This window comes from Hyperolius riggenbachi, chromosome 8, assembly GCF_040937935.1.
Source record: "Hyperolius riggenbachi isolate aHypRig1 chromosome 8, aHypRig1.pri, whole genome shotgun sequence".
Classification (NCBI taxonomy): Eukaryota; Metazoa; Chordata; class Amphibia; order Anura; family Hyperoliidae; genus Hyperolius; species Hyperolius riggenbachi.
Genome location: NC_090653.1, coordinates 70,755,229 through 70,767,803, shown reverse-complemented (window position 1 = coordinate 70,767,803; position 12,575 = coordinate 70,755,229). Strand labels below are relative to the sequence as shown.

General features: G+C 43.6%; 1 protein-coding gene across 10 annotated transcripts in view; it reads left to right on the top strand.

Annotated features, from left to right (window-relative positions):
• LOC137528903 (calpain-1 catalytic subunit-like) overlaps positions 1-12,575 on the top strand; it is a 266,591-nt gene that overhangs the window by 147,868 nt on the left and 106,148 nt on the right. For 6 of the 10 annotated variants that reach the window (XM_068250661.1, XM_068250654.1, XM_068250656.1 and 3 more), the window contains one exon: positions 5,812-6,007. The exons of 2 other annotated variants lie outside the window; for them this stretch is intronic. The gene's annotated coding sequence lies outside the window, so the exon portion shown is untranslated. Of the gene's footprint in view, positions 1-5,811; positions 6,008-6,114; positions 6,238-12,575 lie in introns of all 10 variants that reach the window. 2 more of the 10 variants (XM_068250655.1, XM_068250659.1) reach the window with 2 other exon arrangements.

The window sequence follows — 12,575 nt, the reverse complement described above, 5'->3', positions numbered from 1 at the left end:
CTCTGTCATCTGGCTCTTGACCCGACTTTGCTCCCTCCAAAAATTGTTTGCCTGAAGAAGCGGGACTGTTACCCGTGAAACGCGATGCACTTTTGGAGCTCATAATAAATGTTACTTTAAACTTGAAGTAACCTGCCCGTTGTCTGGCCATTTTTTCAGAAGGGAGGTGAGTCCACCCACTTCCCCCTTTTAAACAATTTTAACTAATTTTACTCTACTTGGCGCCTCTGTTGTTATACCACATAACTGTTTAGTCCACCCTTGGTGGAGGGGTGTATCCCCATTTTCTTCTATCTACAGAGAGCGACTTCTTAACCCTGAGCGGGGTCAGGTTACAATTCTCCCCGCCTGCTTATCCAGTGGTTGCCTTGGAGGCGACCCGTCCTTGTGAGTATAACCATTGTGTGTGTTTGCATCAGACATCACCTCATTAACATACTACACCATATTGGGCTCTCGGTTCTCCCCCTTTCTTTCAAGCATCCATGACCAACATGGTCGTGGATTCTGCTGCCCTGAGAGGCAGAGCTTTCAGCCGCAGCTCTGCCTCTCCTGACGTCAATCGACGAGCGGATCTCCGCCTCTCCCAGACCCTCTCTATGAAGGAAGAGTGAGAGGGGCGGGGAGAAGCTGCGATGCGCCGCGATTGACATCAGAAGAGGCAGAGCTACAGCAGAGAGCTCTGCCCCTTCCAGGAAGCGCCGGCCAGATTCCCCCCTGGGGATTTGGGGGGTCTGCAGCCCTCGTTTTTCGCCAGGGATGCGGCGGTTTAGCGCAGATGAGACTTCTGAAGCGAATTATAAGGTAAATGTAGAAAATTTATTTCGCTTCAGAGTCTCTTTAAAAACAGCCCTACGCTGGCCCCAGAGCCACCACAACCCCACCCCAAGGTAACAACCATTGTGGGGGTGAATGTTGCACCCCTCCCTGCTCTTTACTTTCCTTTTAGAAAGTATTATTGAGATGCTAGTAATTCCAAGTTGATGCAAATTGTATGTTCATTTTATGCAAAGGTATGCAGCTTGGAATGGCCCTACTAAAAGATCAGCTACTAGATTTTTTCCAATTCCAAGCTTTATAAATCGGTATAAAATTAATGAATAATAATAGATAAAAAATAAAAATAGAATGACTGTACATACAATTTGCATGAACTAAATATAATTACTGACCCATCACTAGTGACTCTGTTCAGCTTCCTCTTGATGCTGTTAAGTACAGGGGAACTCCGTGCTGTCCAGTAGGATGAGATGAGTCATTTCAAGAGACATAGCAAAAAGTCTGCACACTTGCATAAGCATGTCATTTTATGCTCTACATGATGTTAGATTTCTAGAATCCAATTTTCTCTTTTATTATATTGTAGGCCACTAAATGTTGCTTGTAAGGAGTAAATGTCCAAGGCTGCAGTATGTAAAAAAGTGAATGTATCGAAAGGCATCCAAATACGCTGGATTTAAAATTTTTTACAAAAGTGATTCACTTTTTCACTTGATGATACTGTATTTTGTTGCTTTTCATAGACACAAAGAGAAATATTGTATCCTTTGATGTCCACTAGATGGTGGTAGAGATTTACTCTGGTCTTAGGAAGGTTACAAATGAAGCCTTTTTATAAGCGGAAAGCTTACCGTTTATTCATCTCTAATGCTAGGTACACACTATGATATTTTCTGGCAGATTTACTGTCAGATCGATAATTTCCAGCATGTCTGATCTGACTTCCGACCTCTTTCCCACCTCTTTCCAATTGGTTTCCGACCGCTTTCCAATAGATATGAACTAAAAACAGTCGGAAATCGATCGGAAAATGATCGGAAATCACATCGGACATGTTGAAAATAATCGATCTGCCAGTAAATCTGCCAGAAAATCTCAGTGTGTACCCAGCATAAGGGCTTGTTCACACCTAAGCAAGAATCGCACGATTCCCGCTCACCGCAAACCGCTAGCCTTTTTTAAAGAAGCATAGCCCATGTTATTCTATGGCAGTGTTCTCACTGCCGCGATCACAGGCGTTTTGTGATTAGCGATAATCGCAAACGCATTACCTGCAGCATTTTGGCGGCGATTCTGGAGCGATCGTGATTAGCATGTATATAACTGCTAATCGCGATCGCTCCCAATACCCTACTTTGTCCAGTGATTTTTCCACGTTAATCTAGCGGTAATTACTAACGTTTTGCGAGTTCAAGTGTGAACGGGGCCTAAGTTAGCCAATAAATGGTTGAGTCCTATGGGAGAAAAGCGATTTACAAATGTTATTGTATTGTATTGTATTATTGTATTATCCTGATTCAAAACTCCTTGCTTGATACATAGCTTCCAACTGTCTTTCTTTTGGAGGGACCTCTTTGGGAGCCCCGTCCCTCTGTCCCTCTTTCATCCTCATGTGTCCCTCTTTCAGGACTGATGTACAGCTCTATGTAAATATATGAGATCTATGTAAATATATATATTTTTCTACTAACACAAATGTGTTTAATTGACACAAACCTTATTATTATTATTATTGATTAATAAAGCACCAACATATTCCGTGGCGCTGTACAGAGTAAAAAAAAATCAAAATGGGGTACATAATGATGCAGAAAATGGTATACATCAAATATGGACACTGGTACAAAATACAGAACTGGCGATTGCAATGACAGATGTAACATGATGAATAAAATGTATAACAGAGTGCAAGCTATGAGATGATAACAAAATCCAAGACACAAAAGGGTGAGAAATTCCAATCAATTAAATTGATGTATTTCTTATTTTCAAATGTTAAAATGAAGAAAAACTAATGATGGTAGAAGGGACCAGTGTGGTTGGAATGATAAAACTTATCTTTTAATTCTGAATTCCTTGTGAAATGCATGGTGAGTGGCATGCTGGGGGCGTGGTTAGAGGTGGGGCAGGGGCATAAACCCGTCTGAGTCACATGCCGTCCTCCCGCGGTCTGCCGTTCAGCCGCAATCAGCCCCAGTCTTTTGCATGCACAGAAGACCCAGACTGGACCCAACTGAGCCTATTCCCGGGGCTGATCGCAGCTGAACAGCAGACCGCGGGATTCAGACGGGTTTATGCTGCAGGAGGAAGCTGCGGGTGAGCATCAAATCTTTCTTTTTTGCAGCTCAGGTGCACTTTAATGCTGGAGCCACACTAAACAATTTTTGGGCAGGTTTACCTGCCAGATCGATTATTTCCAGCATGTCCGATCTGTGGATCGATCGATTTTTATTTAGCGATTTTCTGATCGATTTCCATAGAAACAAACAGAAATCGATCAGATAATCGCTCAAAAAAGTCGATCAATCCTCAAATCAGACATGCTGGAAATAATTGATCTGGCAGGTAAATCTGCCAAAAAATTGTATGGTGTGGATCCAGCATAAGTATGCCTCTTTGTCATCTCAAAAAGGTGGGAGGTATGCAGATTTCCCAGCAAGCTCATGGTGAACCAGAACTACTAGGAGTGTGCAAGGGGCTGAAAGGGATCAAAAGGCCCTCTGACTAAAATGCTATGCAAAACAGAAAATGTCCTTCTTAAAGAGGAACTGTAACATCAAAATGTCCCCTGGGGGGTACTCACCTGGGGTGGGGGAAGCCTCAGGATCCTAATGAGGCTTCCTACGCCGTCCTCCGTCCCTCGGGGGTCTCGCTGCAGCCCTCCGTACAGAGGCGACGTAAATATTTACCTTCCCGGCTCCTGCGCAGGCGCTCTGGTGGCTGTCGGCTCCGAAGTAGGCGGAAATACCCGATCGTCGTCGGGTCTGCTCTACTGCGCAGGCGCAAGTTTCCGGCGCCTGCGCAGTAGAGCGGACCCGACGGAGATCGGGTATTTCCGTCTAGTTCCGAGCCGAAAGCAGCTACAGCTCCCCCGCTGGAGCCAGCAAAGGTAAATATTGAAATTACAGTCGGGTCTGTCGCCGGCTGTTCAGAGGGCTGCAGGGAGACCCCCGTGGGACAGAGGACAGCGTGGGAAGCCTCATTAGGATCCGGAGGCTTCCCCCACCCGAGGTGAGTACCCCCCAGGGGATCTTTATGATGTTACAGAGTCTCTTTAAAACAGAAGTTATTTGTGATTATTCAGGTTGGAGTGAGCTCTGAGGTGTCCCACAATGCATCACTGCTGAATATGCAAATCATCCATTGTTGTCCTTGGAAGCTAGCCACACCTCCAGAACTGCTGAAATGCAATGATGTGTCAGCTTATTAATTGTACAGAGCCACAATAATCCAACATGCATACAGACTGTTTCGGATTGGTTGATCCTCATCAGTGCATGGCATGGATAAATGTGACTCTATGGGGTAGGAAGTGAAACACTAAGAATTACAGACTGCCCAGCAATCTTATGGTGAACCACGGTATCCACAGGTCACAAATTGAGGTATACCATCAAATGTTACAAAAAGAATTGCATGCATAACACACTGCTTCAGCTGCCAATATTAGAATTATTCATGAGTACTGAAATTGGCCTAATCGAGGTGCAATCCCCGCACACAGTATTATAATAATAATAATAATAATAATAATAATGTAAGATGTGCGGGGAAAGGCCAGTTTTCAGTAACACATGAGTTAAAATAAAACGATTGGCATTTAAATATAAGATAAGATTATATCAAAATATTATGGCCTGGTAAAATGTTTAGTAGGCCACAATTAAAGTGCAGGATCCTTACCGTGTAAAAGAATGTGCATAGTGCAGAGAAAAAATGAGTCTCCAATCCTATACAATAAAACCTAACTGTCCCTGCGTCATCCACTTTCCCTGTCTGTCCGTCCGTGGCTTTTTTGTACTGCGCATGTGCACAGTGCAGACGGCCGTTGGTACGGGAGGTCGGGCCAGGGAGCAGGACGGCCAGGTGTGCGTACGGTGGGCGGGTGCGCGCGGCGGTGGGAAAGCGCGCACTGACTGACAAATATCTGTCATTCCGGATCGATAAAAATCGAAGAAAACGGGAAATCCAATCGGATTTTTCAGTCGAATGAAAAAAAAAAGCTTTCGATTTTTTCGGGAGATTCAATAGTTTTATCGAATTACTGTAAAACCGGATCATTTTATTGTATCGTGTGTGGCCACCTTAAGAAGGAGGGAGAGAGTTTTTTATATTGTAGAAAAGATGATAACCTATCTTATGTCTAAGTACACTCATACTGTCATAAAAGCAATAAGATAAATGTGTTTCCCATCATTGCTGGCTGGGAGTCAGAATATAATCAAACTACCTTTGTATTCTTCTTTCTGGTTGAAGATTAACTTATTAGAGGTAGTTCTTTAGAAGGAAACTGTCGATATATTATACATATAATTATACACTATATGTAAACTTCTTACTAAAGCAGCATTAGAGTCCCTGGTTCAAATCAGGACACGGTGTGCTTTATAGAGATGGAATATGTGTGTGCCCCCCCCCCCTTCTCCTTTATTTGTGTAGGTTTCATTTTTATGTATAGGTTTCCTCTTCTAGGCACACCAGTTACTCCCACCCCCTTCCCCTTCTAAACAACATACTGGAAGTTGATTGGCTCCTCCAAAATTGATCTTAAAGCAGACCCGAACTGTTGCACAGCACACAATGAAAAGTCTTTATTCCACTTAAACTGCAGTTGCTAAAAAAAATATTTCTCTGTGTTTCAAAGATTTAAACAAAGTGTCTAATTGGCTGTTATTAGCACCTTTGAAGATACTGCAACAGTAAACACTGAGGCTTAACCCTTTCTATGATCCCTGTAAAAGTGAAACCTAGTAAAACTTCAGGTCTTTTTAGGATTTCCATAAATTGTAATGAAGACATTTTTTCCCATAGCTAGGATGCGGAAGTTAGAGTTGGTGTCCAACTTGCAGACAGCTGGTGAGATCGGAGTTTCGAGAGTGTCGAAGTGAGCAGGATTGAGAGCGCGCTGATCCTCAGCAGGGACGCATGAAAACAGCCAGCCGGTGGCCAGCATACAGGGGAAGAGCCCCTTCTAATTTACTCTAAATGGATTTTAAAGTCTTCAATTGTGAGTGTACACTCTTTTTATATATAGTATGAATACATTTGAACAAATTTACGCTATGGGAGGCATTTTTCACTTTAGGTAATGTGGTGAAATATATCTTGCATCAGACTGTTGAGGTAAAGGGAACCGATAGTGAAGAGGAGAGATTCTCTCCACAGATCCAGAGAGGTAGGGGGATGGCCCTGAAGTGCCCCAACATGCATACAGACCTGGCTGGGTCTATCCATTTGGTAAGTCCCAAACTACTGGGTGTGATGGATACTCTTTACTCAACATTTATGCAAGAGAGGTGTGAGGATGATAGACGGATGGTCATTGATGTATTTTGGAACAGTGTTCTGGATTCTGATTTAACCTGGGGCTTTTGGGGGTATAAACCGCTCGTTTTACCAGGGGATAGCAGCGGTTTAGCAGGGCTTATGGGGCTTACAATGAATACAGGTTAAAAAAGAGAATTTAGACTCGCTTAAGGGCGCTGCCTTTGACATGGGAAACCAGAGTTCGAATCCTGGCTAGGATTAGTACCTATTCAGTAAGGAGTTCAAAGCAAGACTCCCTAGCACTGCAGGGTGGCCTCTTGAGCATGTCCCAGTGGCTGCAGCTCTTGAGCGCTTTTAGTCCGACAGGAGCAAAGCGCTATATACAGTGGGTTGCAAAAGTATTCGGCCCCCTTGAAGTTTTCCACATTTTGTCATATTACCGCCACATACATGAATCAGTTTTATTGGAATTCCACGTGAAAGACCAATACAAAGTGGTGTACACATGAGAAGTGGAACGAAAATCATACATCATTTCAAACATTAAAAAAAAACAAAATAACTGCAAAGTGGGGTGTGCGTAATTATTCAGCCCCCGAGTCAATACTTTGTAGAACCACCTTTTGCTGCAATTACAGCTGCCAGTCTTTTAGGGTATGTCTCTACCAGCTTTGCACATCTAGAGACTGAAATCCTTGCCCATTCTTCTTTGCAAAACAGTTCAAGCTCAGTCAGATTAGATGGACAGCGTCTGTGAACAGCAGTTTTCAGATCTTGCCACAGATTCTCGATTTGATTTATATCTGGACTTTGACTGGGCCATTCTAACACATGGATATGTTTTGTTTTAAACCATTCCATTGTTGCCCTGGCTTTATGTTTAGGGTCATTGTCCTGCTGGAAGGTGAACCTCCGCCCCAGTCTCAAGTCTTTTGCAGACTCCAAGAGGTTTTCTTCCAAGATTTCCCTGTATTTGGCTCCATTCATCTTCCCATCAACTCTGACCAGCTTCCCTGTCCCTGCTGAAGAGATGCACCCCCCGAGCATGATGCTGCCTCCACCATATTTGACAGTGGGGATAGTGTGTTCAGAGTGATGTGCAGTGTTAGTTTTCCTCCACACATAGCATTTTGCATTTTGGCCCAAAAGTTCCATTTTGGTCTCATCTGACCAGAGCACCTTCTTCCACATGTTTGCTGTGTCCCCCACATGGCTTGTGGCAAACTGCAAACGGGACTTCTTATGCTTTTCTGTTAACAATGGCTTTCTTCATGCCACTCTTCCATAAAGGCCAACTTTGCGCAGCGCACGACTAATAGTTGTCCTCTGGACAGATTCTCCCACCTGAGCTGTAGATCTCTGCAGCTCGTCCAGAGTCACCATGGGCCTCTTGACTGTATTTCTGATCAGCGCTCTCCTTGTTCGGTCTGTGAGTTTAGGTGGACGGCCTTGTCTTGGTAGGTTTACAGTTGTGCCATACTCCTTCCATTTCTCAATGATCGCTTGAACAGTGCTCCGTGGGATGTTCAAGGCTTTGGAAATCTTTTTGTAGCCTAAGCCTGCTTTAAATGTTTCAATAATTTTATCCCTGACCTGTCTGGTGTGTTCTTTGGACTTCATGGTGTTGTTGCTCCCAATATTCTCTTAGACAACCTCTGAGGCTGTCACAGAGCAGCTGTATTTGTACTGACATTAGATTACACACAGGTGCACTCTATTTAGTCATTAGCACTCATCAGGCAATGTCTATGGGCCACTGACTGAACTCAGACCAAAGAGGGCTGAATAATTACGCACACCCCACTTTGCAGTTATTTATTTGTAAAAAAAAAAATTGGAATTATGTATGATTTTCATTCCACTTCTCACATGTACATCACTTTGTATTGGTCTTTCATGTGGAATTCCAATAAAATTGATTCATGTTTGTGGCAGTAATACAACAAAATGTGGAAAACTTCAAGGGGGCCGAATACTTTTGCAAACCACTGTAAATGATAGGATTATTATCGTTCCGTTTTTTACAGTATCAGTTTTCTATGGCTGGGCTCACACATACAAGGTGTACCGTTCAATTCCTGTCAGGTAAAACTGATGGAAACTGACAGGACTGTGGAATCCCAGCCTTTCTGTACATTGCCTGGGGTTGTTGTTGACTGAAAACTTGCTCCGCTATCATCACAGCAGTATGGCTAATTGCTTATTATACCCCGGCAGCAGACACAGCTCTCCATAACCACCAGCTGAGCAGGGAATCTACAGCACTACCTGAAGCAGGTTGTCATTATCAGTCAGCAGTATCCATTAAACCGGACCTGTAAAAAAAAGTATTCACCCACTTTGAAGTTTTCTTGTGTCAGAGGAAAGGAATTTTTTTTTGTTTCTTTTTATCTTTTGTTTTTGTTTTTTTTAAATAGAAATAGAATCTTTCATGTCAAAATGAAAATAGAAACCGCAAAAGTGAGTAAAATGACAAACACACACACAAAATACCGGATTTTGCAAGAATGCAGCCCCTTTAATTTGACTCATCTCATCGCTATTTTTTTAAAGTGCACCTGAGTTGAAGATAGACCTAAAAAACACAAACTTACCTAAGAAGAGGGAAGTCTGTGGATTGTATAGGCTTCCCATGCCGTCCTTCAGCCCCCCATTGCCAAGCACGGATCCCCGAATAAATCCAGCAAGGGCTTGTGGGATTGAAGATTGGGGGCGCGTTCCTCTTCAGGTACAAGTGTGGCAGCAGCCATGGGGAGGACACAGGAAGCCTCTGCAGGATCCAGAGGCTTCCCTGTGCTTAGGCAAGTATTAGTGTTTTATGTACACAGGGGCGTAACTACAAATCATGGGGGGCCCAGCAAAACTTTGATGCCCCCACAGAGCTCACACCCTTTCCCTTGCCAAACCCTTGTGACCATTCCAGCCTGTCTTGCAAGGGTCATAAAACAAATGTAGACACAATAGTGTAGCCACAAATACACCTGATCTAAAGGATGGAACCGTTTATCAGTAGTTGGGGCCCCCTTACAGCTCAGGGGCCCCCTGCGGTAGCAAGAGCTGCTCCCCTGTAGTTTTGTCCCTGTAGGTATGTCTTTGGGTCAAGCTCACTTTAAAGTGGACCTGAACTCAGAACATCCTCTCTGCTCTAAAAGATTAAAAGATACACAACAGCATAATAACCCTCCCCCCTCCAAAAAAAAATCATTACATCACACATCTAACTAATCATACATCATTAGTTAAATGTCCAGTCCAATGGTTTAACTTGAATATTTTAGTCTAAATATAAATATAGGCGCATAAATATTTGAACGATGACAAACTTGTTATTTTCGTTTTTTTACCAAATAAAATAGCATTTTATGTTCTATAAAAATGCGCAGCCTGTCAGCTCTAAGTTGAGTGTTTGTTTACAGTCCTGCTGGGTGTTCAGTATAAGAATTGCATCACTTTTCACGGAGCCTCATGTAATTGAATAGTAGACCTACAAGCTGTTGCATGTTCAGATGTGGACACTTCCCCATTATTTCATTAACAGGCAGGTAAAGTTCAGCAGTTAGTTCCCAGTGTGGAATTTACATCTGGTAGTCATTCCTGTGTGAGCCCTCACAAAGGTTGATTCACACCGCAGCAATATTTTGTATTACACATTATGCATGTTATTTTATGCAATTAATAGTGTACGCAGGTAGGTAAAAGTTTATGCGTTTAACTGCTTAAAGGGAACCTGAACTGAGTGAAATTATTTAAAATAAACACATGATGTAACTTCAAATGAACATTACATAGTTACCTTGCCATCAGTTCCTCTCAGAAGCTCACCATTTTCTTTTGACAACGATCCCTTCCAGTTCTGACAACATTTTGTCAGAATGGAAATATATCAGTTGCTGTCAGTTATAGCTGAGAGGACAACTGATGTGCCAGGTAATGTCCATGTCTCCCTATGGCTCAAGTAGGCGATGTTACAGTTTAACAGTTTAACAGGTTTTCTTTAAGGTGCCTAGACACACTATACTATACTTGTGTAAAGGATAGCGGAGATACCGCCGCATGGCCAAGCGGAATGGTGGCTATCTCCGCGTGTCGGCCGGCGGCCTCTGCCGCGCAGCTAAATGCTGTTGCTTTGCCTGGTCCTTCTAGTGCACATAAATTGAGAGCTATGCGTGCGCGCACCAGACGACAGGACCTTTATGCAAGTAGAAGGGGAGTCAGCTGATCAGCCGGTCAGCTGACTCCAGCTGTGCTCCGGATTGGCTGAGTGGCTGGGGGGGGGTTATGGAGCGCTTTGAGTATATATGGGACCAGCCTGTCAGTTGCTGGTTGTCTGCTGTTGCAAACGCTAATGTGCTAGCGCACAGACCTTAGTCAGATCCTACAGTGTGTTAGAACCAGCCGGAGCTGGGAATTCACACTTAGCCAGTTTCTGTTGATAGCTTAAAGTACTAATTGTATTGTTATTTGTGTTCTATGCTTTAGTTTAGATCCCAGGCGTTGAAACCAAGGACTTCACACCTAGACTAGGATATTGCTATATTGCTACTATTATCTGTTATGACCCTCTGCTTTCCTGACTAATCTCCTGTTTGCTGATTCGGTACCTCTGCCTATCTGATTACCGCTGCCGACACTGCCTGTACCTCACTCTGAATCAGCCTTCTGTCTTTGTACCTTATCTGTCAGTGTGTTACTGATCCTGCTTGTCTGACCTTCCTCTTCCCACTAGTGGGTTAGCCACTAGTGAGGAATTGCTAGAGCTGGCACCTACTTTCTAGGTGATCAGTCTTGCAAGTACAGTTTGCAACACTTCCTCCTCAAGTGTCTGCTAACTGCAGTAGAGTCTTAATCACCAACTTCTCGGGTAATTATCCTTTTAGCTCAGTCGGTGGTCCCTGCTCCTCAGGTGTCCACTGGCTGCAGTACAGTCTGAATCCCCTGCTCCTCAGTGGATCCCTGGCTGATAGTTCATCTGCAATCACCTGCTCCTCAGGTAATCATCCTCGCAGCACAGTCAGTGGTCCCTGCTCCTCAGGTGTCCGCTGGCTGCAGTACAGTCTGATTCCCCTGCTCCTCAGGGGATCCTTGGCTGTAGTGTGGTCTTCTATCACCTGCTCCTCAGGTGGCTAACCTTGCGGTACAGACAGTGGTTCCTGCTCCTCAGGTGCCACTGGCTGCAGTGCAGTCTGAATTCCCTGCCCCTCAGGGGATTCTTGGCTGCAGTATTGTCTGAATCTCCCGCTTCTCGGGAGATCTCCTCTTTTCATTACTGTTGCACCAAAACACTATTCCACATTGGTTGTCTGGTGTCTAGCTATACTAGTATTATTGGTGATTCTGCAGGTCACCACATAATCAGGTATAGCGTCTGTATTATTGGTGATACTGCAGATCACCAATAATCAGATATTCTGTGTTGCTGACACCAATCGTTACAACTTGGTCCAAGGTAGCAGCCTGTGACCATTTTGGCTGAGAATACAGGTTTTCCCTAAGTGCATTGTTGCCTGCCTCACCTCGCCCTTCACAATTACCCCCTCTCTTCCCCATACAACAAGATTTTTCACTCTGCTACAGCAGCTTCTGTAGTAATACATCAAGTAAGGGGAAAAGTTCCCTGTAAGGGCTCGTTCACACTTAGGGCATTTTTGCCCTTTTTTTTAAAGCGCAGCCGATTTTCAAAATCGCCCTAAAAATGCTTGTGCAATGATTCCCTCTGAGAGTTCACAGCTGAGCGGTTTGTTTGCGATCCGCTCAGCAAAGCGGTGCCTGTGCCATTTTTTGAGGCAATTTTGCCTCAATGGAAGGTATAGGAAAAATTCAAAACGCTCACAAAATTGCTTTGTGCAGTGATTGCGTTAGCGTTTTTAAGAATAAATATATTGTATTTATTCTTTTCCGGGTCAAAGAGCTCACTTCCTGACTTGCGTCAGACTTGCGTACAAAACCGCTCTGGGGAAGCACTTAGAATAGTGCTTTTACCAGAAAAACAGCGCGCAGTGGAGCGCCGGGGGGGGACCTCAAAAAAGCAAAATGCTTGCGTTTGCATTTTCGATTTTAGGTGTGAATGAGACCTAAAGGTGGCCACACACCGTACAATTTTTAAAATATCTTTTCAATTCAAGAATCGGATTTTCTGACTGATTGTAACAGTCAGTTGAAAAAATCTGACCAATTATGAAAAAAATGATTGAAAACTAATTGCTTGGAAGTATATATAAGGAAATTGACAATCTACCTCACACTGTTCAATTTTCATAAAAATTGATCAGAAAAATCCAGCACACCCGATAAAAACGGGAAATCTGATC